Source organism: Idiotropiscis lumnitzeri, chromosome 19 (genome assembly GCF_059441095.1).
Source record: "Idiotropiscis lumnitzeri isolate Australia: NSW breed Sydney's pygmy pipehorse chromosome 19, RoL_Ilum_1.0, whole genome shotgun sequence".
Classification (NCBI taxonomy): Eukaryota; Metazoa; Chordata; class Actinopteri; order Syngnathiformes; family Syngnathidae; genus Idiotropiscis; species Idiotropiscis lumnitzeri.
The window spans coordinates 1,072,363-1,095,620 of record NC_142409.1 but is presented as its reverse complement, the minus strand read 5'-3'; the positions used below and the strand labels follow the sequence as shown (position 1 = coordinate 1,095,620).

General features: G+C 45.6%; 1 pseudogene; it reads right to left on the bottom strand.

Moving 5' to 3' along the window:
• Positions 1-6,870: 6,870 nt before the first annotated feature.
• LOC148317960 (uncharacterized) lies at positions 6,871-11,559 on the bottom strand (annotated as a pseudogene).
• Between the last annotated feature and the right edge of the window lie 11,699 nt (positions 11,560-23,258).

The window sequence follows — 23,258 nt, the reverse complement described above, 5'->3', positions numbered from 1 at the left end:
ATGATAAAAATACTGCAATGATAAGAGTACTGTAATGATAAGAGTGCTGCAATGATCGAAAATACTGCAATGATAAAAGTACTGTAATGATAAAAATACTGCAATGGTAAACAAAATACAGCATTGGTCCATATAAGCACACCATTGAATAAAAGTATATTAATAGTGTGTATCGCATCCTAGGACTGCACAATTGCACTTATGCCCGCCCGCTTGTAGAGTCGACCCAATGTTCATGTTAAACAGTCTGACAGCAGCCGGCAGGAAGGAGCGGCGAAATCTCTCCTTTGCACTGCATGGGTGTAACAGTCCATCACTGAAGGAGCCGTGGAGTGCTGTTAAAGTGTCATTGAAAGGTTGCGCTGGGTTGTCCAGCTTTGATGAGAGTTTCGCCATCATCCTCATGCCCCCACTGAGTCCACAGAGTCCAGGGAGCACCCCAGGACAGAGCTGGCCCTCCTCACTGGTTTGTCCAGTCTCAACAAAACCCTGAGTAAGTTCTCTGTACTCCCAATTGTCTCCGCCACTGATGAGGCCGACAATTGCAGAGTCCAAAATCTAGGAATTATAGTCCGATAACTACGGTATATACAAAAGTGTGGGACTGACAGTGTGTTCTTGTGTTTGTGCATCCGTGCGTTAGTGTACACCCCCGCAGCATCCAGTGGTCCAGCGTTCGCAGTGAAAGTGTCATTTGGCTGGAATCCTCAGAATTTTGAGATGCATGCCCTGTAAATTACAGAAATATAAACAATTGCAAATGTTACATATTTTATTGCTGCAGTATGAATACTTTTATTCACCTTTCTTTGCACCAACAATGCGTGGCGCTCTTTGACTGCTGGAAGCACATTATGCAATTTAGAGAACTATACACAATTACCACACAATTTTTTTTACTCTCTCTCTCTCACCGTCTTTCCTTTCTGTCTGTCTCTCCACGACGTGCTGCTTTTTCATCCAATTTACTGAAAAATTAAAATGGGCAGCAGTGGTTCTGACCGAACCAAATTTATTTATTTTTTGCATACAACCCAGAATGACGATACGCAAGTCTGCCTATGATGCAAATGCCTCCCCTGCGCATGTGCGGGACATTTTTTTGTGCACAAGTGGAGGACACATGATCTGTACATATATTAGCTGTGATGCTTGGACCCTACACATCCTCCACCCGAACGCTGAGCACAGCTTCCCCTCAGGAATGGGTGCTGAGCCCTCTCGTGTCGCTCTCTACACCTATGACTGCAGGCCGGCCCACGGAAACAACACCATTGTCAAATTTGCTGACGATACGACAGGGGTCGGTCTGATCTCAAAAGGAGATGTGACAGTTTACAGAGAGGAGGTCCAGAGACTAACGGCTTGGTGTGAGGACAAACTACAGCTGAACACTGCAAAAACCAAGGAGATTGTCATTGAGTTCAGGAGGAAGAAGACTGTACCGCTCCCTCACTACATCAAAGGCGAGTGTGTGGAGATGGTCCACTCATTCAAGTTCCTGGGAATACAGATCTCCGATGACCTCTCCTGGACACACAACACCACAGCAGTGTCGATACGTCATTAGGGTCCTCATGAAATATAACCTGGACAGCAAGCTGCTGCTGGCCTTCTAGCACTCTACCATCGACAGCATGCTGACTTAGTGTCTCCACCTGGTTCAGCAGCTGCACTGACACAGACTGTGTGGCTCCAGAGGACAGTCAAAACAGCGCAGGTGACTCGGTGCCTCAGCAGAACTTACAAGATCATCAAGGACAAGGACAGCTCACCTGAGCTCACACCTCTTCGACCTGTTGCCCTCTGGCAGGCGCTACAGGTGCATCGAAACAAAGACGCAAATGACGCAAAAAAAAGGGCTACGCCGTATATATACGTTTACGGGGGACGGGGGCTAAGTTTTGGAAAATTTATGTTTCCCTTTTATGGATTGAATGAGTTAATTGACTTTGACAAACTTTATCTGATGGTCTAAAATGGAGTTGGAGAAATGTTTTAATGGATGGTTTTTTTGTGTGAATTTGTGGGAAGTTGCTGTAGAAAAACATACAAGTAACCGTGTGTTGCAAATGAAACCGATTTGGTGAGGGCTACACCATCATCCTTCGTCTGGCAGACAATGAATCCAATCCAGACGCGTGCCCTGTCAACCACTATATGAAGAACAGCTTTCCAATGATCAAGCTGAAGGAACGGCATCAAAACGAGCTGAAGTACCTGCTACCAGAACACGCCTGCTGTCTGGCTCGAGTGTTTGCTGTGCTAGCCAACTATGAGGAGCTGGGCATCAGCGACTTTTCTATTTCACAGACCAGCCTGGACAAGGTGAGAACAAGATTCGAGCAAACTGACCATTCCGAACGTATTATGATTTGAACAATGAACCAAAACCGGTTCCGGCGCTGCGCGAGTGGCTGCCTGTTTACAGCAGCACGGCTCACTATTGAGCCTTTTTCGGGTGTTTTTTCCCTTTACCCTGTTTTATTTTATTTTACCTCATCACAGCAATGGACATAGAACTTGCAGTGGTTTTACTGCTGTTGGGGGCTGTTTTTTGCGCGATCGTGTCCGGAGACGAAACCCGGAGCTACGGATCGATCGTGTACTCAAGAGATCAGCTGTTAGCACTCTGTCCGAACCCCGCGTCGGCTCCTGGAGCGAGACCCGATATCCCCCGCAAGCTGACGAGGAAGAGACGGGGATGTCGTGCCGGGGCTAAACGCCAGGCAAGGAGGAGACGATACCACCCCGTCCTCCCGTCCGTTATTATGTGGAATGTTAGATCCCTTCCCAATAAAATGGACGAGCTAACAGCGCTAACCCGGCACGAGAGGAACTTCCGGGAGGCTAGCTTGCTGATGTTCACGGAGTCGTGGCAAACCGAGCTAACGCCGGACGCTGTCGTGGAATTGGACGGATTCCAAATACCACGCGCGGACAGGACACTGGAGAGCGGTAAGAGGAAAGCGGGAGGGCTGCCTGTGTTTGTTAATGATAGATGGTGTAACCCTGGGCACATAACTGTTAAGGATCAACTTTGCAGTCGGGACATTGAGCTGATAGCTGTTAGCATGCGTCCGTTCTATTTACCGCAAGAGTTCAGTCATGTGATCGCGGTGGCGGCGTACGTGCCACCTGAGACAGTCTGTGACGTACTGATTGCAGCTGTGAGCAGGCTACAAACACAGCACCCAAATGCCCTGCTCCTTATCTCTGGTGACTTAAATCATGCTTCTCCTTCCTCCTCTCTGCCTTCATTCACACAATATGTAACCTGCCACACCAGAGACAATAAAATATTGGACCTTTTCTATGCACACACCAAGGAGGCGTACACATCACTGCCCCTCCCCCCGCTGGGCAAAGCTGACCACAACTTGGTTGCTCTCCTGCCTGTGTACAAACCTCTGGCCCACCGACAGCCAGCTGTGACACGCACAGTTCAGCGATGGTCCGGAGAAGCCGAGGAGGCCTTAAAGGACTGTTTCAACACAGCTGTGTGGGAGGTATTCAGCGAAGCCCACGGTGAGGACATTAATGGTCTAACAGACACAATTACAGACTATATTAACTCATTCGCTACCAGCCGAGTTAAAAAAAAATAAAATAAGGATCTTTGACGTCTTTAGCCGTCAATGGCAGTGAATGAGTTAACTTCTGCATGGAGAACACCATTCCCACCAGGACTGTAAGATGTTTCTCCAACAACAAACCCTGGATCACACCGGACATTAAAGCTCTCCTGGAGGAGAAAAAGAGGGCTTTTGTGTCAGGCAACAAGGACGAGCTGAAGAGAGTGCAGCGTCAGCTGAGAAGGAGGATCCGAGAGGGGAAAAAGTCCTACAGGATGCGGATGGAGGAACAACTGCAGCGGAACAATGCCAGGGATGTCTGGAGGAGCCTGAAGACCATCTCAGGCCACGGACAACCATAAGACCCAGAAGGGGGGGGGGGGGGGGGGTTCAGAGGGCAAATGAGTTGAACCGATTTTTCAATAGGTTTGATCAAATGCCTGACCCCGCTCAGGCTCCCCTGCTGCAGCCCCCACCAACCCCTCCTGCCACTGCGAACAAGACCCTCTCTCTCCCCTCTCTCTCTCCACAGACTCCAGTTCCCAGCCTCATCAAACAACCACAACTTCCTCCTGCTCAGCCTTGTTCCTCACAACATCTCAGGTGAAGAACCAGCTGAGGAAGATGAAGGCGAGGAAGGCAGCAGGCCCAGATGGGATTAGCTCCCAGCTCCTCAAATCCTGCGCAGACCAGTTGTGTGGAATCGTCCAGCACATGTTCAACCTGAGCCTGAAGCTGGGCAGAGTCCCCCAGCTGTGGAAAACATCCTGCCTGGTTCCTGTTCCAAAGACACCCCATCCGAAGGAGCTCAACAACTTCAGACCAGTGGCGCTGACGTCTCATCTGATGAAGACCCTGGAGAGACTGGTCCTCGTCCATCTGCGCCCCCTGGTCAGCTCCTCAATGGACCCACTCCAGTTCGTATACCAGCCTGGCATCAGTGTGGATGATGCCATCATCTACCTGCTCCACACTTCACTCTCCCACCTGTAGAAGGCAGGGGGCACGGTGAGGATCATGTTCTTTGATTTCTCCAGTGCCTTCAACACCATCCAACCCAACTGTTCTGGCTCCCTTCCTGTTCACCCTCTACACCTCGGACTACAAATACAATTCCACAACCTGTCACCTGCAGAAGTTCTCTGATGACTCTGCGATTGTCGGCCTCATCACTGACGGTGACGATCGGGAGTACAGAGGGGTTACGCAGGGTTTTGTGGACTGGTGTCAGCAGAACCGCCTCCAAATCAACGCTGGGAAATCCAAAGAGCTGGTGGTGGATTTCCGCAAGCGTCGGCACTCTCCACCTGCACCAGTGAATATCCAGGGAACAGACGTTGAAAGGGTCTCAACCTACAAGTACCTGGTTGTTTATCTGAACAATAAACTGGACTGGAGCGTCAACATAGACGCTCTCTATAGGAAGGGTCAGAGCAGACTGTTCCTACTCAGGAGGCTGAGGTCCTTTGGCGTTCGGGGAACACTCCTCAGGAACTTCTATGACTCTGTGGTTTCATCAGTCATTTTCTATGGAGTGGTCTCCTGGGCAGGTGGCATCTCGGGCCGGGACAAAGAGAGACTGGACAAACCAGTGAGGAGGGCCAGCTCTGTCCTGGGCTGCTCCCTGGACTCTGTGGACTCAGTGGGGGGCAGGAGGATGACGTCAAAACTGTCTTCAATGCTGGACAACCCAGCCCACCCACTCAATGACACTCTGAGAACACTCCACAGCTCCTTCAGTGATAGACTGTTACACCCTCGCTGTACCAAAGAGAGATTTCGCCGCTCCTTCCTGCCGACTGCTGTCAGACTTTTTAACAAGAACATTGGGTCAGGCCTACAAACGGGAGGGCATTAGTGCAATTGTGCAGTCCTAGGATGCAATATACACTACTACTGTACTTTCAGCCAATGGTGTACTTAAATATTGACCAATGATGTATTTTGTTTACCATTACAGTATTCTTATTACAGTACTTTTTTCACTGCAGTATTTCTACCATTGCAGGACGGTCACTATTACAGTACTTTTATCATTGCAGTACTTCAATTATTGCAGTATTTCCTATCATTGCAGAACTTTCACTATTACAGTACTTTTATCATTGCAGTATTTTTCTATCGTTGCAGTACTTTTACTATTACAGTACTTTTTTCATTGCAGTATATTTTATCATTGCAGTACTTTTTACCATTTCAGTACTTTTATCATTTTAGTATTTTCTATCATTGCAGTACTTTTCTATCATTTCAGTACTCTTACCTTTACAGTACTTTTATCATTGCAATATTTTTATCATTGCAGTATTTTCAATCATTCAGTAGTTTTTATCATTAGAGCGTTTCCCCCTCTGTATAATGGACAGGCATTAGGAGTGTTTCCTTACACTTATATACGTGTATACTGTGTATATTTGTATGCTTTTTATGAATGTCTGCTGCTAATGTTATACATTAACGGCTACATTACGCCGCCGACTCTGTGTGATCTATATCTTTGCTGCTGTAACACCTCAGATTTCCCCATTGTGGGACTAATAAAGGACATCTAAAAAATACAACTTTATATTTGATAGTAAAAGACTGTTTCGTTAGCAGATTCCTCAATCGATACAAATTCCACCAGTGATCCTTAGATTACTCACATGTGCTGTAGTGTGGTGGACTCGCTATTGGGTGACTATGAATTGGTTTCATCAGTCTTTTATCTCTAAAAAAAACAAGAGTGAGACATCTGACAAAGAAAGTACAAAATTATTTTTTTTACCCTTGAAGAGTCAGGCAAATACATTCAGTTCGAAAAACTGGTACAAATTACCAAGGCTATCAACAGATATTACTCGAAGTAAACCGTGCATAATTTGTCAAAACAAATACATGTGGAGTCTGATATTTTTCAGAAGAAATATGACATTTGCCAAATTATAACGCCAAATTTTGACATAAGGTGTCACGATCTCTGCGAATATGCAATTTTCCCAAGGACGTAGGCCTGCCACTTTGGTGGTCTTCAATAATGTAACGGACAGAAAATGTGCACTAGTTGTATTGTCCCATATGGTTTTATGCACTTATGCAAGGCACATCAATATATACTGTACCTTTAAAGTTCTATTTTCAAATAAATCTATCAATGGAAGTAGGTAGATCACTTGGTTATTCTATAATAATAATAATAACTATTATTTGTGAGCGCCTTTCTAAGCACATGCAGTAAAAAATATAAATACAATGTTAAAAACAACATGGAAATAAAACAAGATATAATAAAACAAATGGAAAATTTGATTTATGGTCAGCGTGAAAAAGCTTGTCTAAACAGATGTGTTTTGAGGTTGGATTTGAAGTGTGGTAATGAGTCTGAGTTACGGAGGTCAGCGGGGAGTGTGTTCCAGAGCTGGGGAGCAGAGCGACTGAAGGCTCTGCTTCCCATGGTGACGAGGCGAACAGGGGGGACAGTGAGGAGGAGAGAGGAGGAAGAACGGAGAGAACGGACAGGTGTCGGAATATGGATGAGGTCAGCTAGGTATGGAGGGGCAAGGTTTTGGATAGCTTCGAAAGTAAGGAGCAGGATTTTATATTGAATACGGTGTATAATGGGGAGCCAGTGGAGATGTTGGAGGACAGGTGTAATATGGTTTCTGTATGGTGTGAGCGTGATAATGCGAGCGGCTGAATTTTGGACCAGGTGAAGCTTATGGACGGTTTTTTGAGGGAGACCGAGCAGGAGGGAGTTACAGTAGTCAAGTCGGGAGGTGACGAGGGTATGAACGAGTATAGCAGTGGAGTGAGGGGTGAGAGAGGAGCGGAGCTGGTGGATGTTTCTGAGATGTTAATATTCTGAGCGAGTGATGTGGTTGATGTGTGAGGTGAAGGAGAGGGTGCTATCAAGGATGACACCCAGACTCCTGACCTGAGGGGAGGGGGAGTGGAGGAGCTGTCAAAGGGAATGGAAAAATTATTTATTTTGTTTAGGGTGGATTTGGTGCCAATGAGGAGGAGTTCAGTTTTATTACTGTTCAGTTTGAGGAAGTTTGAGGTGAACCATGATTTTAATTCCTGCAGACAGTTGGTTAGGGAGGATGGTGGAAGTGTGGTGTTTGGTTTGGAAGAGATGTAGAGCTGGGTGTCATCCGCGTAGCAGTGAAAATGGATGTGATGTTTCCTGAAGATATTACCAAGAGGGAGAAGATAGATGATAAACAGCAAGGGGCCAAGGACAGAACCCTGAGGTGGGATCTAAAACATTTGAGCTGGATAAACTGGGTGCGGTCAGAAAGATAGGAGCGGAACCAGGAGAGGGGGGTGCTGGTGATACCAATGGAAAAAAGTCTGTCAAGGAGAATGGAGTGAGAAATGGTATCAAAGGCTGCACTGAGGTCAAGGAGAAGGAGAATGGCGAGTGAACCGGAGTCAGCAGAGAGGAGTAGGACATTGGATATTTTGAGGAGGGCAGTTTCAGTACTATGAAGGGAACGAAAGCCAGATTGAAATTGTTCATAAAGGTTATTGGAGGAGAGATGGGTGTGAAGTTGAGCAGCCACTGTTTATTTCTAGAAGTTTGGAAATGAAGGGAAGGTTTGATATGGGATGGAAGTTGTTCAGGTCAGAGGGATCAGAGCCAGGTTTCTAAAGCATGGGAGTGATAGCAGCAGTTTTGAGATGGGAGGGTACATTGCCAGTAGAGAGGGAAGTTTGAATAATGTTCGTGATGAGATGGTACAGGGCTGGGATAGAGGCTTTGAGGAGAACAGTCGGGAGAGGGTCGAGTTGACAAGTAGATGTCTTGGACTTCTGAATTAAGTTGGAAATTTGGTGGACAGATGGGGGGGTGACTGTAGAGAACAGGTGGGAAGGGGCTGGGGAGAATGGAGAAGGAAGGTTAGGAGCAGAAGGCGGGGTAAGTTGCTGGTGGATAAGTTGATTTTTGGATGTAAAAAATGAGGCCAGAGTATTACAGAAATCGGTGGAATAGAGATGTGATGGAAGAGTGTCAGCAGGTTTAGTGAATTTAGAAATGAGAGAAAATTCATTGGAACTGATTAGACCAGAGTAATAGATAGATTCGGCTTTGGAAATTGAGTCCTTGCAATGTAGGAAGTGGGTAGTGTACATTTCTTTATAAATAGTGAGTCCAGTTTTTCTGTATAATCTTTCGAGTTGACGCCCTTTTGAGTTAAGTTGTCTGAGGGTGAGGGTAAACCAGGGTGCTGTTTGGTTGTAGGAGACAGTTTGGGTTTTGAGTGGGGCCAGGGTATTGAGAATGTTATGGAGGTTTGAGTTGTAGTGTGTCAAAAACTCATCTGTTGTAGAGAGACAATCAGTGCTGGGCAGGTTGTTGATGAGTGAAACTAAATTTTACGGAAATGTATACAGTGAACCCCCGCTACTTCGCGGTTCACCTTTCGCGGGTTCAGTGCTTCGCGGGTCTAAAAAATATTCGGGGGCATTGTAGTTTCGCCGAACGGCACGACGGGGCGCTGGAGCGGTTAGACGGCCGGCGTGCGCCGAAGAAGAGCGTGGGCGAAGAGGAGAGTGGACGAAGAAGAGCACGTTCCCCCGGGCAAGATCGGGGGCGACGTTTTGCGCGGTTCGGACCGTACCAGAGCTCCGGAGGAGGCCGGCCGGCGCGCGTGGCAGTTAAGCCGAAGAGGAGCACCTCCCGCCCGGGCACGAGCGGGGCAACATTTCGCTCCGTTTGGGACCGTACGAGAGCTCCGGTGGAGGCCAGCCGGCGTGCGTGACAGTTACGCCGAATAGGAGCACCTTCCCCGGGCACGGGCGGTGTCAAGCGGCCCCTAAGTTTAACCGAATGGAAGCGCCGGAGGAGGAGGGCATGCTCGCGTCACAGTTAAGCCGAAGAGGAGCACCTTCCCCGGGCACGGGCGGTGCCAAGCGGCCCCTAAGTTTAACCGAATGGAAGCTCCGGGGGAGGAGGGCGGGCGTGTTTCACAGTTAAGCCGAATAGGAGCACCTTCCGCCCGGGGTACGAGCGGGGCAAAATGAAACCGAGTTCAACCGAACGGAGACACGCTTCGGGGGAGCAGGTCCGGCGTGCGTGACAATTAAGCCGAAGAGAAGCACCTCTTCCGCCCGGGCACGAGGCTGTCAGTTATGAATGAATAAATAAATAAATGAAGAATGCCACCTTTCATTTAACTGTCATGATCCGTGCCTGTCATGCCGGGTGTGTTTTTGTTTTTTCAGCTGTGTGGGCGTTCCTCCAGCGATCGTCTCGCGCCATGCCGTCAGCTGCCGCACCGGATTCCCATTCACTCACTGATTACACTCACTATATAATCCACCTACACTGACTAGCTGGCGTCGGATTGTTATCCTACTTACTCATGCTCCCGTACATCGATCGTTATCTTGTTCAAGTGTTTCTTGTTGTCGCGTTTTTCTTTCATTTCGTTATCAGCTCCAGCTCGGCTCGTTTTCTGTTCTCTTTTTCTGTCGATGATTGGTCTCCTCTTATCCTTCCGTGGTAAGCAATCTTCGTTAGTCATTCCTTGCCTTTTGCAAGCGTTTTTCGTTCTATAGTTATTCCCTTTTCCTGGTGTGAGTGTTCCGCCAGCGCTTTACGTTCTTTCCGCTGATAGATAGGTATTATATATATTATAGCCGATAGACCCTCATAGTCCTAGATTGTAATTGGATACTGACTATATTGTGATTATAATAAATATCTTTGTATCACCACCTTTTTTCCCCGTGTCTGCGTTTGGAGAGTCCTGCTCAATCCTCCAGCTCTGCTGGAGGATCACAACATTCACAGGGCACACCGGACGGCGTACCAGCAGGTAAAAGTTGAAGTAATTAAATAATATATATATATATTTTTTTTTTAGCATTTTTGAAGGTACGCCGCTACTTCGCGGATTTTCAGTTTTCGCGGGTGGTCTCGGTCCCCATTAACCGCGATAACCGGGGGTTCACTGTAATGCATTGTGGGTTGAATTTGAAAAAGGACAGATGAACATTGAATGAAAGCAGTAGATGATCTGTGTATGTGTCAGGTTTACCAATTTGACATATTGTGTTCCTAGGCTAAAAGAAGAGAGGCACTCAGCTCAGGTGGAGACAGAAAGGTTAACAAAGTTCATTTAGCAACTTCATCTCCCCTACGTTCCCCGATGTTTTTTTCACATTCCCTTTTATTGGGTCGGGGAATCAGATTACACTCAAAGGTGGTTCAGTCCGGTTTAACATTGGCGCGCCGTCGTGGGTCGCAGCAGACTTTGATGTCAACTTCTTCTATCAGGATTCAGCACGATGCTGTTTGCGTCATCCTCACTTCTGAAGAAGCACCTTCAAACGATAAGAAGATCGGCACATTTAAGTGCGCAGATTTAAAATCCTCGCGCAGAATCATCGCGAGGCCACCTCCTCTCCCAGTAATGCGAGGTACAGCATGATAAACAAAGCCCGGTGGGGTAGCTTCGTTGAGAGTACCATAGTCATTAGGTTGCTGCCATGTCTCAGTTAGACATAAAATGTCAAACTCACGGTCTGTCAGGAGGTCGTGAATGAACTGGCCCTTACTTGTAAGGGAGCGGATGTTCAGCAGGCCGACGTTGTCAGCAGTGCAGCTGCTAGCGGCCGCGATGCAATCCGATCTCGAGACGTGGGTCAGCACAGAGGGATCCGCACGGCGTCCAGTGTTCCTCCGTGGGCGACGGGCGTTGGACCAGAACGACCTGGTGGAGCTGGAGTTGTCGTATTGGTAGTTTCGGCGTGAGCCCCGGTTAGTGCATCTTCGCCGGGGCACGTAAAGGATTTCCGGGTGTTGGAGCAGAGCAGACAGCTGATCGACATAGCTGGGATGCAGTTGCCTTTCCTGCAAATGGCATAGGTTCAATTCAGCGTCCAGTGCCCCAATATTCAGCCACTGCAGGCTCCAAGCCTCATTGTGTCCATGCAACATCTGGAGGCTTTGGTCCCAAGCCAGTGGGGTGGGAAACCAGGTGGTGATGGGACACATTGTCTGCCCCCTCTGGTGGCCGGATGCAACAGCACAGCTTTGTGTGTGTGGATAAGTGTTTGGAGTGAAACTGTGAAGCCTTGTTATAACCACCTTTTGATCACATGACAAGCGGAAAGTCGCCAGTCTAGCTCGCTCGCTAGCTAGCTAGTGGCTAACACTAGCATAGCCACCAACATCTTCACTCGATGCTCCTTCTAGTCAAGCAGCGCAAACAGATGGACTTAAATTCACAACACCACACACCAAGACATCGAAATGAAGTCACTTTAGTCCACAGAAAGCGTGTCGATGCAACTGATAGTAATCACGGGTAAACAGTTTCTGAATACAGTGGCAGAGTTTCTTGTTGTATGCTTTGTACATTATTTGAGCAGTTTTAAATTCGACTATGTCAAAAAATTTAAGGGTGTTTGATTTGATAAATAAAGGATTAGTTGGTTCTCTATAACATGAATGGTTGATAATACGTATAGCTCTTTTTTTAAGTTTATAGATAAGCAGTGTATTTGTTTCATCAAGTGGTGCAGGACATGTACGAGGACTGTAAGACAGTGGTGAGGTGTGCTGTAGGTGTGACAGAGGAATTCAAGGTGGAGGTGGGACTTCATCAGGAATCAGCTCTGAGTCCCTTATTTTTATTATGGCATAATTCTTTATATAAATTCTCTACCACTGCTGTCTCTCACTGTGAGGCCATCGTGCTAACCAGTGGGGCCTCCGTGCTTGAGGCATTAGGGTGGACCATTTTGTATTTGTTCTATAGCCACCTGAGATGGCCAATTTTTCACTGACAAGTTCAGTTTATGTATTTTTTTTATCAGGAAACTGCAATTAATTATTTTCTTTTTTATCTATTTGTTGTGGACAAATTCGTAAATAAGTGATGACTCAAAAAACGCCTACTTATAATGAGGAATATGGCCACCCCTCCGCTCTCCCCATGTTCCTGTGAGAGTCACGAAAAGGCCCAATTACAAACTCTCAATTAAAAATCATTGTACTTTAATTGCTTATAACGTCCAATAACGGTGATCAATTGGCACCAAAATTCATGTGGACATCCCTACCTATGGCCATTTCAACATATCCAAAGGATTAACCTCTCCGTGGCTAATTTATGAGGAAATGTGGAAGTGAGCAGATGCACCTGCAGAGATACAGACTGGGAGGAAACACACACTAGGACACTGCTTCTTTGCTGATCACGGTTAGGACGTTCGGGGCAGAAAGCACCAGTCGGGATATTTACAGAGCCTGAAGTGGGAATGAGTCGATGTGCACATTTATTTGGATGAGGATTGGCCCCAGTTTTTTCATTAAAGGGACACTTTGATGGTCTTTACATTGGCACTTATATAATTGGTTCCCAGATAGCGGTAGATGTTAAATCAATGTTGAATTAGGGTTAAAGTTCATTTATGGTATTTTTTAGTTTTCATTGAGGACTGATTGTCAATCATTGTTGGTTAAACAACATTTGTCGGAATTGAATTTTGTGATTCAAAATTTACATTGAATATACTTTGTATGTTGGTTGAATTAGGAAATTTGAACGCTCAATGTTTAGTTTCAACGTAGATTCAATAGTGAAGCCGAACTATATTGCAAAATTGATTCACTCATATTTTGCTATCAGGGTTTGCATGTAAAAATTACATCAGTACTAAAATGCTTCTCCCTAAAAGACTCTGTCCTGCGTTTTTTTTTTTTACTTTCGATTTATGACAAATTGGCTCGCTCCCTTTTGGAGCTTGGCTTATTTTTTTTCTGGTCTCAGCTGTCTGTAAAATTCTGCCTTCTATTATTCAAGAAGTCACGCAGGAACAGTAATGCTGCAAGCTGGTGTCTCTTTATTTTCTAACTGGTATTCACGTCTACTCAGCATACACACCTGTTTGTCTGGCAACCCAACACTAACAAGGCAATACTGCCAAATAGTGTCTAATGATATAACTGCTATCATTACATCTCCCTTCCAAACTTTAAATCTATCTATAACTTTCGTTTTTTTATTCATTTATTTATTTTTTATTTTATTTTTTTAAATTACAATAATCCTGCTATGCAACAACTTCAGCAACAATAACACAAAACTAAACATTCTTATTAAGTCTTTCCGGTGGTTTCTAACATTTGTTGATCTTCGAAGAGGTTCAGTCATCTGAGAAGTTGCTTGTGGTTGAGTTCTGTGCTTCCATGTATCAACCTGTTTCTCAGCCTCTGCCTCATCAGAAGATTTCTCACAGTCCTCAAGAATCTTCAGCATACTCCTCCTGTTCCTCCTCACTTTTTGTCCATCCTTGTTTTCCACAATGTACGATTCAGGTCCGGCCTCAATGCTTTTCTGTCCCAACTATCAGGTCCTTTCATCCTGACACTGTCCTTAACAGAAAGAGGATCCAAATGTTTTGTAGCTCTGTCATATGCAATTTTCGGTTAGAGTTTGAGCTTTCTCATCTTTTCAATACAAATGTTGTTGTCATGCAGGCACGGTGGCCCGACTGGTAGGCACGATTGCCTCACAGTGAGAGACAGCATCGGTCAGCATCCTGTGTGGAGTTTGCATGTTCTCCCCGTGCCTGTGTGGGTTTCCTCCGGGTACTCCGGTTTCCTCCCACATTCCAAAAACATGCATGACAGGTTGATTGGGCACTCTAAATTGCCCCTAGTTATGAGTGTGAGCGTGAATGGTTGTTTGTCTCTGTGTGCCCTGCAGTTGGCTGGCAACCATTTCAAGGTGTGACAACTGCCCGAAGAGAGCTGGGATAGGCTCCAGCACCCCCCGCAACCCTAGTGAGGAGAAGCGGTAAAGAAAATGGATGTTAGTTGTTGTTGTCATGTTCTTGAAGTGTGGTGCGAACCTTACGACACATGAGTAGCTCAGCAGATGATGCTCCACACTCCTGCGGTGCAGCTCTGTAACTCAGCAAAGCAAGGTAAGGATCAGACTTTGCAGTCTCTTAGCAATTTGCACTCCCTTGTCAGCCTGGCCATTTGAATATAAAGGGCTTGAAGTAGCGTGCTTGAATCCATATTGCTTTGCAAACTGTTTAAATACTCCACAGTTACAGCGGACCGTTGTCACTCATAACACACTGTGGAATTTCATGTCTTGCAAAGAACCCATTCATGTACACAATAATGGACTGTGCAGTGGTGCTGGTGAGTTGGGCAATCTCAGGATAGTGTAATAGTCAATAACAATAAGAATGTCTTTGCCATGTAAATGAAATAAATCGGTGCCCACCTTCTGCCAGGGAGTTGTGGGAAGGTCTGCCAGCATTGTCTCTCTGACTTGTCCGTTTTGATGTTTTTGGTAGACTTGGCATTTTTTAATAATTTCTTCTATGTCTTTGTTAATGCCTGGCCAGTAGATGGCTTCTCGTGCTCTTTGCTTACATTTCTCCACTCCCAGGTGTCCTTCGTGAAGACGTTGAAGCATGTGTAGCAAAATGGAGCCCAACACCCTATTACAAGGGGTGTTGTGGTTATGGCCATTATGCTCCCGCCTATAAATAGCCCTGGGCGGCGTCCATCTGCCTCTTGCTTCCTCTTCCTCGTTCACGGAGGGGACGTGCGCTGACGTGGCGTGAGCAGGGTGTGGCGTCACCTGAAGGTATGCATGTTTCAATCCTCTCGGCCCATCTCTTCACGTGTGCTGCGTGGTAACCCATCTGCTACGTTGCTGCAGCGTGGTATGACCCAAAACAGGACTGTTCCCTTGTGTGGGTTTATAGTTAATTTCTACCAGCTATCGAGTGCAGCGCATGGTTGCAGGTTCTCCGTCCAGCCAACCATTTTGAACTGAGTGTCCATCTCTCCGGTAGGATGATTTAATATTTCAGTTAATTATATTTAAATCCTAATTGATTATATTTGCTTTACTCCAGTGTTGGCTTATCTCAGAAAGCCCCTAACCTCGGATGTTACACCTGTGTTGGTGCCACTTGCCGCTGTTCTGGGCCACACTGCTGTCTTGGCTCTCCCTTTTAAAGATTATTTTAACAGACTCTTGGACAGTGGATGCTGTTTTCCGGGTCGCCGCAAGGTGTAACGACTTGAGGGGCTGGACCCAGCCTATGCAATTAGCCAAATCGCCGCCCATGCTGACCCATACAAAGCCACTGGATTGTTTTATACATGTCATTCTGTTAGTTGTGTGTATTTTGTTGTTTTGCTTTGACTTATTGTGGTGTGGGTATGTTCTGTTTGTGGTATGAGGTCTGTCTCAATTGTGTGCTTTTATAGTGTTCCATTTTGGGTGTTTGATAGGCGCTGAGGGTCCCAGTGCAGCAGCGGTCCCCTGGTGGAGGTGCTTTTTATCACTTATATTGTTTTGTAGTTCACGAGTGCTGTGTAGGTTTGTATCCCCCACTTTTTGTTTACCGCTGTTGTGGTAAGCCCCCAGTCCTGTCGGTGTTTTGTTGGGGCAGGTCTCATGCCACTCCTTCTTAGTTAGTTTTTAATAATTTCACTGTTAATAAAAATATCATTTTGTCATCACTCCTGTCCGGTGGGTATTTGAACCACGTGCCTTTAATTTTATTTGTTGTTTCGTACTGCTGGGGTGCAAGTCCCCAGGTGGCATTGTCTGCTCTTTTTTGTTTAAAACATCACATTGCCACACATGTCATTGTGCATATTTTGTGGAATTACAATCCTGTCCTTCCTCAGCAGAATGCCGTCTGACAAGCACAACTCTGATCTCATTGGGAAAAACTGAGGGCAGATTCCTTTCGACCAGCCATTGTTCATACATTGTGACACTTTGTTCAATACTGGGTCCATTGCTGTCTCTTCAACACTTGTTGCAGCATAGCTTCAGTTGCAGGCAGTGCGGCTGTGACCATGTTGATGTGAGCCTCAGCCTCCTCCGCCGTGAGGAATTCCGTCACTGTGGTGGAGCACGCTATAACGCATCAGCAAGCACTATGTATTTTCCAGGCGTGTATATCAGCTCAAAATCATAGCGCTGCAATGTCATCATCATGCATTGAATTCTGGACAACATGTCGTTGAGATTCTTCTTCCTAATTTAAATGAGTGGCTTATGATCAGTCTCTGCTACTATCGTAGGCATTTGTTAAAGAAATTTAAGTTTGTCATATTATCAAATTTCAAACTATGCTTACAGGTAGAAGGAAGTTCAAGTGAACATGCTCCCTTTTGCGGTTAGAATTAGCAGAAGTGTCTGCGCTGGCAGAAGAACAGGAAACCGGTCAGCTCAACTTAGCAGAAGTGTGAACCAAAAGATGTCTTGTAAGCTGAAACTGTTAGAATAAGCAGGAAGAGTGTGGGCGAGTGTGATAAAGTCAATGTTCAAGTTTTCCATTCTGTATGAGTTGCATATTCAAATTGCTTATGCTATGATGCAAATTCTTTATGCTATGATGCTATTTTTATTAGCACCATGCGGGAGCAAGAAGCTCCAGCTTTTCCTCTGACTGCTCAGAGGAGGCTCCTCGCGAGATACCTGTGACAATCTTGGCTGGTTGATTCATTTGTTTTGATAGAAACATCCTTAACATTACTTGGTCCTTCGATTGCCGGATGAAAACGTGTGATCTGCGGTGGATGATTGACAACGACTGAAAAAGGCGCCATCGTGAAAGACCTCCCTTCCAGGAGGCCGGTCCTCGGACATCCTCCACCGAGAGAACACAAACTTCATCAAGTTTGTGTTCTCTCGGTGCAGGACACGAGCCGCGAGTGTCTCGACCAGCGGAGGTCAGTGGTTGTATACAACAGATAGTAAAAAATTTGAGTTTTCGGGTTTTTGAATAAGATAGTAGGGTTTCAGGGATTCCCTTTACCCGAAGAGATAGTACATTTTAGCTTAGTTATTTTCTGTTAGAGAATACAGACTTAACTAAAGAGACAGTATAGAAATAGCTTTTGTTATTTCTAGAAGATGAAAATAGTTTATCTATTTTCACGGACACAGAACTGATCAATCTGTGAGTGTGAATGTGTATCGTATGAATGTCCAACGTTTGAGAAATCTAAAACTGACTGAGGGTTGTGAGTAAAAACACCCAGGAATACCCGCTCCAACTTGGGAGTGGAAGCTTGGTATTCAACCCAAAGTCAGGCAATTTGAATTTTTCTCAACACTGAGGAACCATAACTAGACACCATAACAATTAAGACCGTCAGAAATGGCGGCAAAATTGACGAAGGAAATTAACTGTCCACTTTCCGAATTTGAAATAAAAGAAAAATGTCGACATTGGGCAAACAGGGGCTTCAAAACCACAACCGGAAGAGAAGTTGCACATAAAGCACTTCTTCAGCAGTTGCTTAGTGCGGTTCAACTGCCAGACAAAGTAGCGATTTGTAAATGCGAAGCTCACTGAACAGGAAATGACCCAATTACAATTGGAAACCGCCTCGCTGACAATGCAGCGAAGGCTGCAGCCCAAGGTGTCTCCATCGTCGACACCACATTGCTGATAGGGGAAATGGACACACACACAACAGGCCAACTTGAGATTTTGATTTCGCGTCAGAAATATGCACCACTACTTGAACGTACATATTGGGAAAAAAGAGGTGCAAACATAGCTGGGGAAGGGGTCAGCAAATTGGCAGATGGCAAACCCTGGCTGCCTAAATCATTGTTTGAATGGGCAGCAAGCTTGACACATGGTTTGTCTCATGTGTCAACAGGTGGAATGACATCACAGATAGAAAATTATTACCACACACATGGGCTTACACACTTTTCCAAAAATCTTTGTTTGAAAAACAACTCGCAAGGGTATTTAAGGCCCCGCAGAGGGGCATTCCCTTTACCCCCAGAACCTTTTCACGCAATACACATGGATTACATTGAATTGAACAAAGCATTGGGGATGCAATATTGCTTGGTTATAATTGATGTGTTTTCAAAATGGGTTGAGTTGTTTCCAACAGCACATGCTGGTGCTAAAACTGTTGTAAAAGCATTGTGTAATCGAATTATCCCAACATTTGGTATTCCAAGAGTGATTCGAAGTGACAATGGCACGAATTTTGTGAATGACGCTGTAACAAAAGTGGTACAATTACTGCAAATTGACTTAAAGCGTCACTGTGCATACCACCCAGTTTGCAGGAACTGTTAAAGCCAGACTTATTAAGACAATGAGAGAAACAAAAAGACAATGGCCCGACTGTATCTCAATCGTCGTCACAGCAATGAGGATAGTGCCCGCCGAAGGAAGGACACTATCCCCTTTCGAAATCCTATATGGCCGCCCATATAGACTTCCAGATCTTGACTCATCAGAACAAACAGCGACAGGCACATCGGTCCCAGTCCACATGAAAAACAAGTTTGACCAAAAAGAGATGCATAGACACAACGAATTGCCAGTGTGTTCTGACCCACAGACAGACCACGTCCGTGTGGGAGATCAAGTCTTCCTCAAGGTGCTGAAAAGACCTAGTTGGGACAGTGAGCGCTGGGACGGCCCTCATCAGGTGATTGCAGTGACCCCGACGGCAGCAAAAGTCGAGGGCCGTGGCAGCTGGATCCGCCAGTCGCAGTGCAAGCTTCTCCAGTTCCCTGCTGACAGGCCTAGCGACGTTGGTCCCTCTGAATAGGATCTCCACCACGTACACTCCAGTGTACCGACGAAAGACCACATTTGGAAAGAGGGTTTTCCGTGGCAAACACACCCCTCTCGGATAGATGGAGTGAGCCGCCGAACGGCGACTGGGCACAACCCTGTCGACCAGATGCATCATTTACTTCCTTGCAGGGCTGTGCCTGGTGGAAATCAGCGCACGACCTCGAGACCAGGACGACATCGACGCAGACAAGTTGCACAGCAGCAGACTGCTGTCTACACTCGTATCAAAAAACCTACAGCTTCTGACAAAAGACTCAGGGACACTGATTAATGTAACCTTTCTGTCATGACCCGTGTCGGTCATGGCAGGGTTTTGTTATTGTTTTCGTCACCTTCCTGCCATGTGCTCTTTGTTTATTTTGTCAGCTGTGTAGGGCGTTTCCCCTCAGCACTCATTCCCACCAGCCACACACCTGTTCCCCGTTAGCTGCACACACCTGACTCCCATCTGCTCCCCTAATCAATGGACTATTTAACCACCCCTTGCCGACAGCTCAGCGTCGGAACATTACTCCATTCGGACTGTCACGACCGCTCCCTGATCCCGCTCACGCTCATGTTCTCGCTCTCGCTCTAGTTCATGCCCTGATCCCTAGTATTTGTTCCTGTCCTCGTTCCTTGTCGTTTTTGTTCTGTTTAGTCACGTTTAGTTTGTCTTTGTTATTTTGCACCCTGCCACGTTTGTTTGTTCACGCCACGTTGTTTGTCCTCGTTTGATTACTTTAATAAATTCCCTTTAGTTTACCCTTTGCCCTGCTTCCTCGCATTCTGGGTCCACCTCCTCCTCGCCGACCGATCGAACCTGACACTCTCTTTCACAAGAATATGCCATTACCATTCCTCTGAATCAATTGCAGGCCCGCTGAACCCGGTGTGAACTGATATGTGAACCCTTTTTGATGACTTCACAGAAAAGCGTTGCAGTTGTGAATGTTTGATGTTCCGGGTTTATTTTGTACATACATGTATTGGACCAAAGACAGGTTTAGCTTTGCTTTATTATCTTTTAATTGTTATTATTTTTGGGCTTTTCGCTTGGGGCATGGGTTTCTACCCTTTTTCTCCAGAGTTTTGGAGTTTTTGGGTAGTTTTTTTTTTTGGAAGCTCCAGCTTTTCCTCTGACTGCTCAGAGGAGGCTCGTCGCGAGATACCTGTGACAATCTTGGCTGGTTGATTTATTTGTTCAAGCTTGTTTTGATAGAAACATCCTTAACAGCTTCCATAAACATATCTGTGAAATTTGCCACAACTACACACTAAACCCAGTGACTCCTCTCTCACATTGATTTGGATGCATCTGCAACTCCAAACAGACAGTTCTCTCTTTTTAGTTTAAGTCCATTCAACAACAACTAAGTCATCAATGTACACACGTGTTCCTTCCAGACCTTCTATGATCGACTCCATAGCTCTCTGAAAGATCTCAGGCGCAGACTTTATGCCAAATGGTAATCTCAAAAAACAGAAACGCCCAAATGGGGCTTTTACTACAGGATTAGCATCTTCCTTGAGCCGTATTTTGTAAGTGTAAGGTAACGTACCATGTTCTTTGAAGACAGAAAAGTATTTGTGCATTATCCTTGCTGTTGATTTGCAAAATTATTTTCACCAATCCAAGCTCTTCGGATGCCTTGTCTCCTAGGATTGACTTCCAGTCCACTTGGCACAATTGTGAACATTAATTTGTGTTGTTTTACCTTTGCTGTCACTTTTAGCCTACATCATCCCTTTGTTTTTATTGGTTGATTGTTGTATGTTTTCAATATCACTGCCTTTTCTGTGACTTTTCGGTTTCTCTTCAAGTGATTTCAAATCTTTTTCATTTATTATGTATGCGTTTGCTTCTGTGTCAATTTTAAAAGTAACTAAAATAAGATGTCCTTTATTAGTCCCACAATGGGGAAATTTGCAGTGTTACAGCAGCAAATATATAGATCACACAGAGGCGGCGGCGTAGTGTAGCCGTTAATGTATAACATTAGCAGCAGACATTCATAAAAAGCAAACCTCTGCGAATATACACACTACAAACGTATACACACAAATCCCCATGTAGATACACACTTACATCCCACAACATATACAAGTGTAAGGAAACACTCCTAATGTATGCCCATGGTACAGAGGGGAAATGAATAAAAAAACTCAAAACCCCATTCGGGGAAAGGTAAGAAACCTTGAGAAGGGACCACAGATGGGGGAATCCCCCTTCCAGGATGACCACGCTGCAATGGATGCCAAGTGGGCAACATTTGACACGTAAAATGATGCTGTACAACAGGCCTGGCCAACCCGCGGCTCCCGAGCCTCATGCGGCTCTTTGGCTAGTTTCATGCGGCCCTTCAGGAGAGCTTTCACATGACATGCGTCAAAAATGCTTGGCTGACGCTGCCATTCATTCCCCCAATGGCTCGACTCTAGCAGCGTGCCATCTAGCGGCTAGATGGCACGCTGGCGAGGTAAGCCTGTTGGAGTGACGTCAAACGCACGACGAGAGAATCTCTGGCCCGACTTCATTTACCTTGTAAACAATTGTCGAATGGGTTGGCTATCAAAATGGCAGCTAAACGACAATATGAAGAAGAACACACAATGTTTTTGACAGAGTGGGAGACTATATTTTTTTGTTGAACGTAATGGCAAGCCGGTCTGTCTTATATGCCACGCAGCTTTGGCGCATTTCAAAGCTTCCACTTTACAGCGTCACTTCATCTCACTCCATCCCAACGTCGAGCAGGAATTTCCAAAAGGGACTGAAACTTCGCAAGCACAAGTTGGTCGCTTTGAAAAATCAGGCAGAAAAGCAGATGCAATTCTTCAAAAAGTTCACGAAACACTCGGAGACGGTAACGCTTGCGTCGTACCAACTGGCTTGGAACATCGCACGGGCTAAAAAGCCATACAACGAAGGGGACTTCATTAAAAAATCTCCTGAAAACGACAAACTACAACGGAGCTTATCAGACATCCAACGGTCCCGCCACAGTGTTGAACGCAGAATATCCAATATTAATACGGCCGTTGAATCACAGTTGCACTCTGACATTAAAGCATGTGAGTATTTTAGTGTGGCATTAGATGAGAGTTGTGACATACAAGACAAGCCCCAGTTGGCAATATTTGCACGGTCTGTGTCAAATGAATGAATGATCAAAGAATAACTCCTTGATATTGTTCCATTAAAAGAGAGAACCCGTGGCATAGATGTGAAAGCAACAATGATGGCTGCATTTGCAAAAGCAAACATGCCCATATCTAAACTAACTGCAATAGCCATGGATGGAGCGCCAGCCATGATCAGATCCGGGCTTGTGGACCTGTGCAAAGCTGATCAAACATTTCCTGACTTTTGGAATTTCCACTGCATCATCCACAAGGAGCAACTCGTGTCTAAATCATTGAATTTCGAAAATGTCATGAAGTTGGTGATTGAAATCGTCAACTACATCCGCACACATGCACTTAACCACAGACAATTCAGGAATCTCATCACTGAGCTGGACCAAGGGCTTCCAGGTGACCTGCCGCTGCACTGCACTGTGAGGTGGCTGTCAAAAAGCAAGGTACTCTTTCGCTTTTTTGAGCTTTTGGATGCAGTGAAATTGTTCATGGAAGTGAAGGCCAACGACTAACCCGAGCTCTCGGACCTTGAGTGAATTATGGATCTGGCATTTTTAGTCGACATGCTGTGGCACTTGGAGAGACTGAACCTGGGACTCCAGGGTAAGTTAAAAATGCTGACTGACCTGGTGCTAAGTGTGTGTTTGCGTTTGTCAACAAATTAAAGCTGTTCAAGGCGCATATTCAAAAGGGAGATTGAACACATTTTAATACTCTGCAAAAAGCCAGTATGGAAGTCACCAGCGCTACCCTGAAAAAGAAAAGAGAGAGATATGCAATACTGATTGCAAACTTGCACAAAAGCTTTGGGACCCGGTTCTGTGATCTTACAACTGAAAAGACCACAGATTATGTTCCCATTTAACGCGGAGAAAGACTGTTTTAAAGCCCCGCTCGTCACAGATGAGGCTGCGCTGAGTTGGAGATGATCAATCTTTGTGAGGAGGATCAACTGAAAGC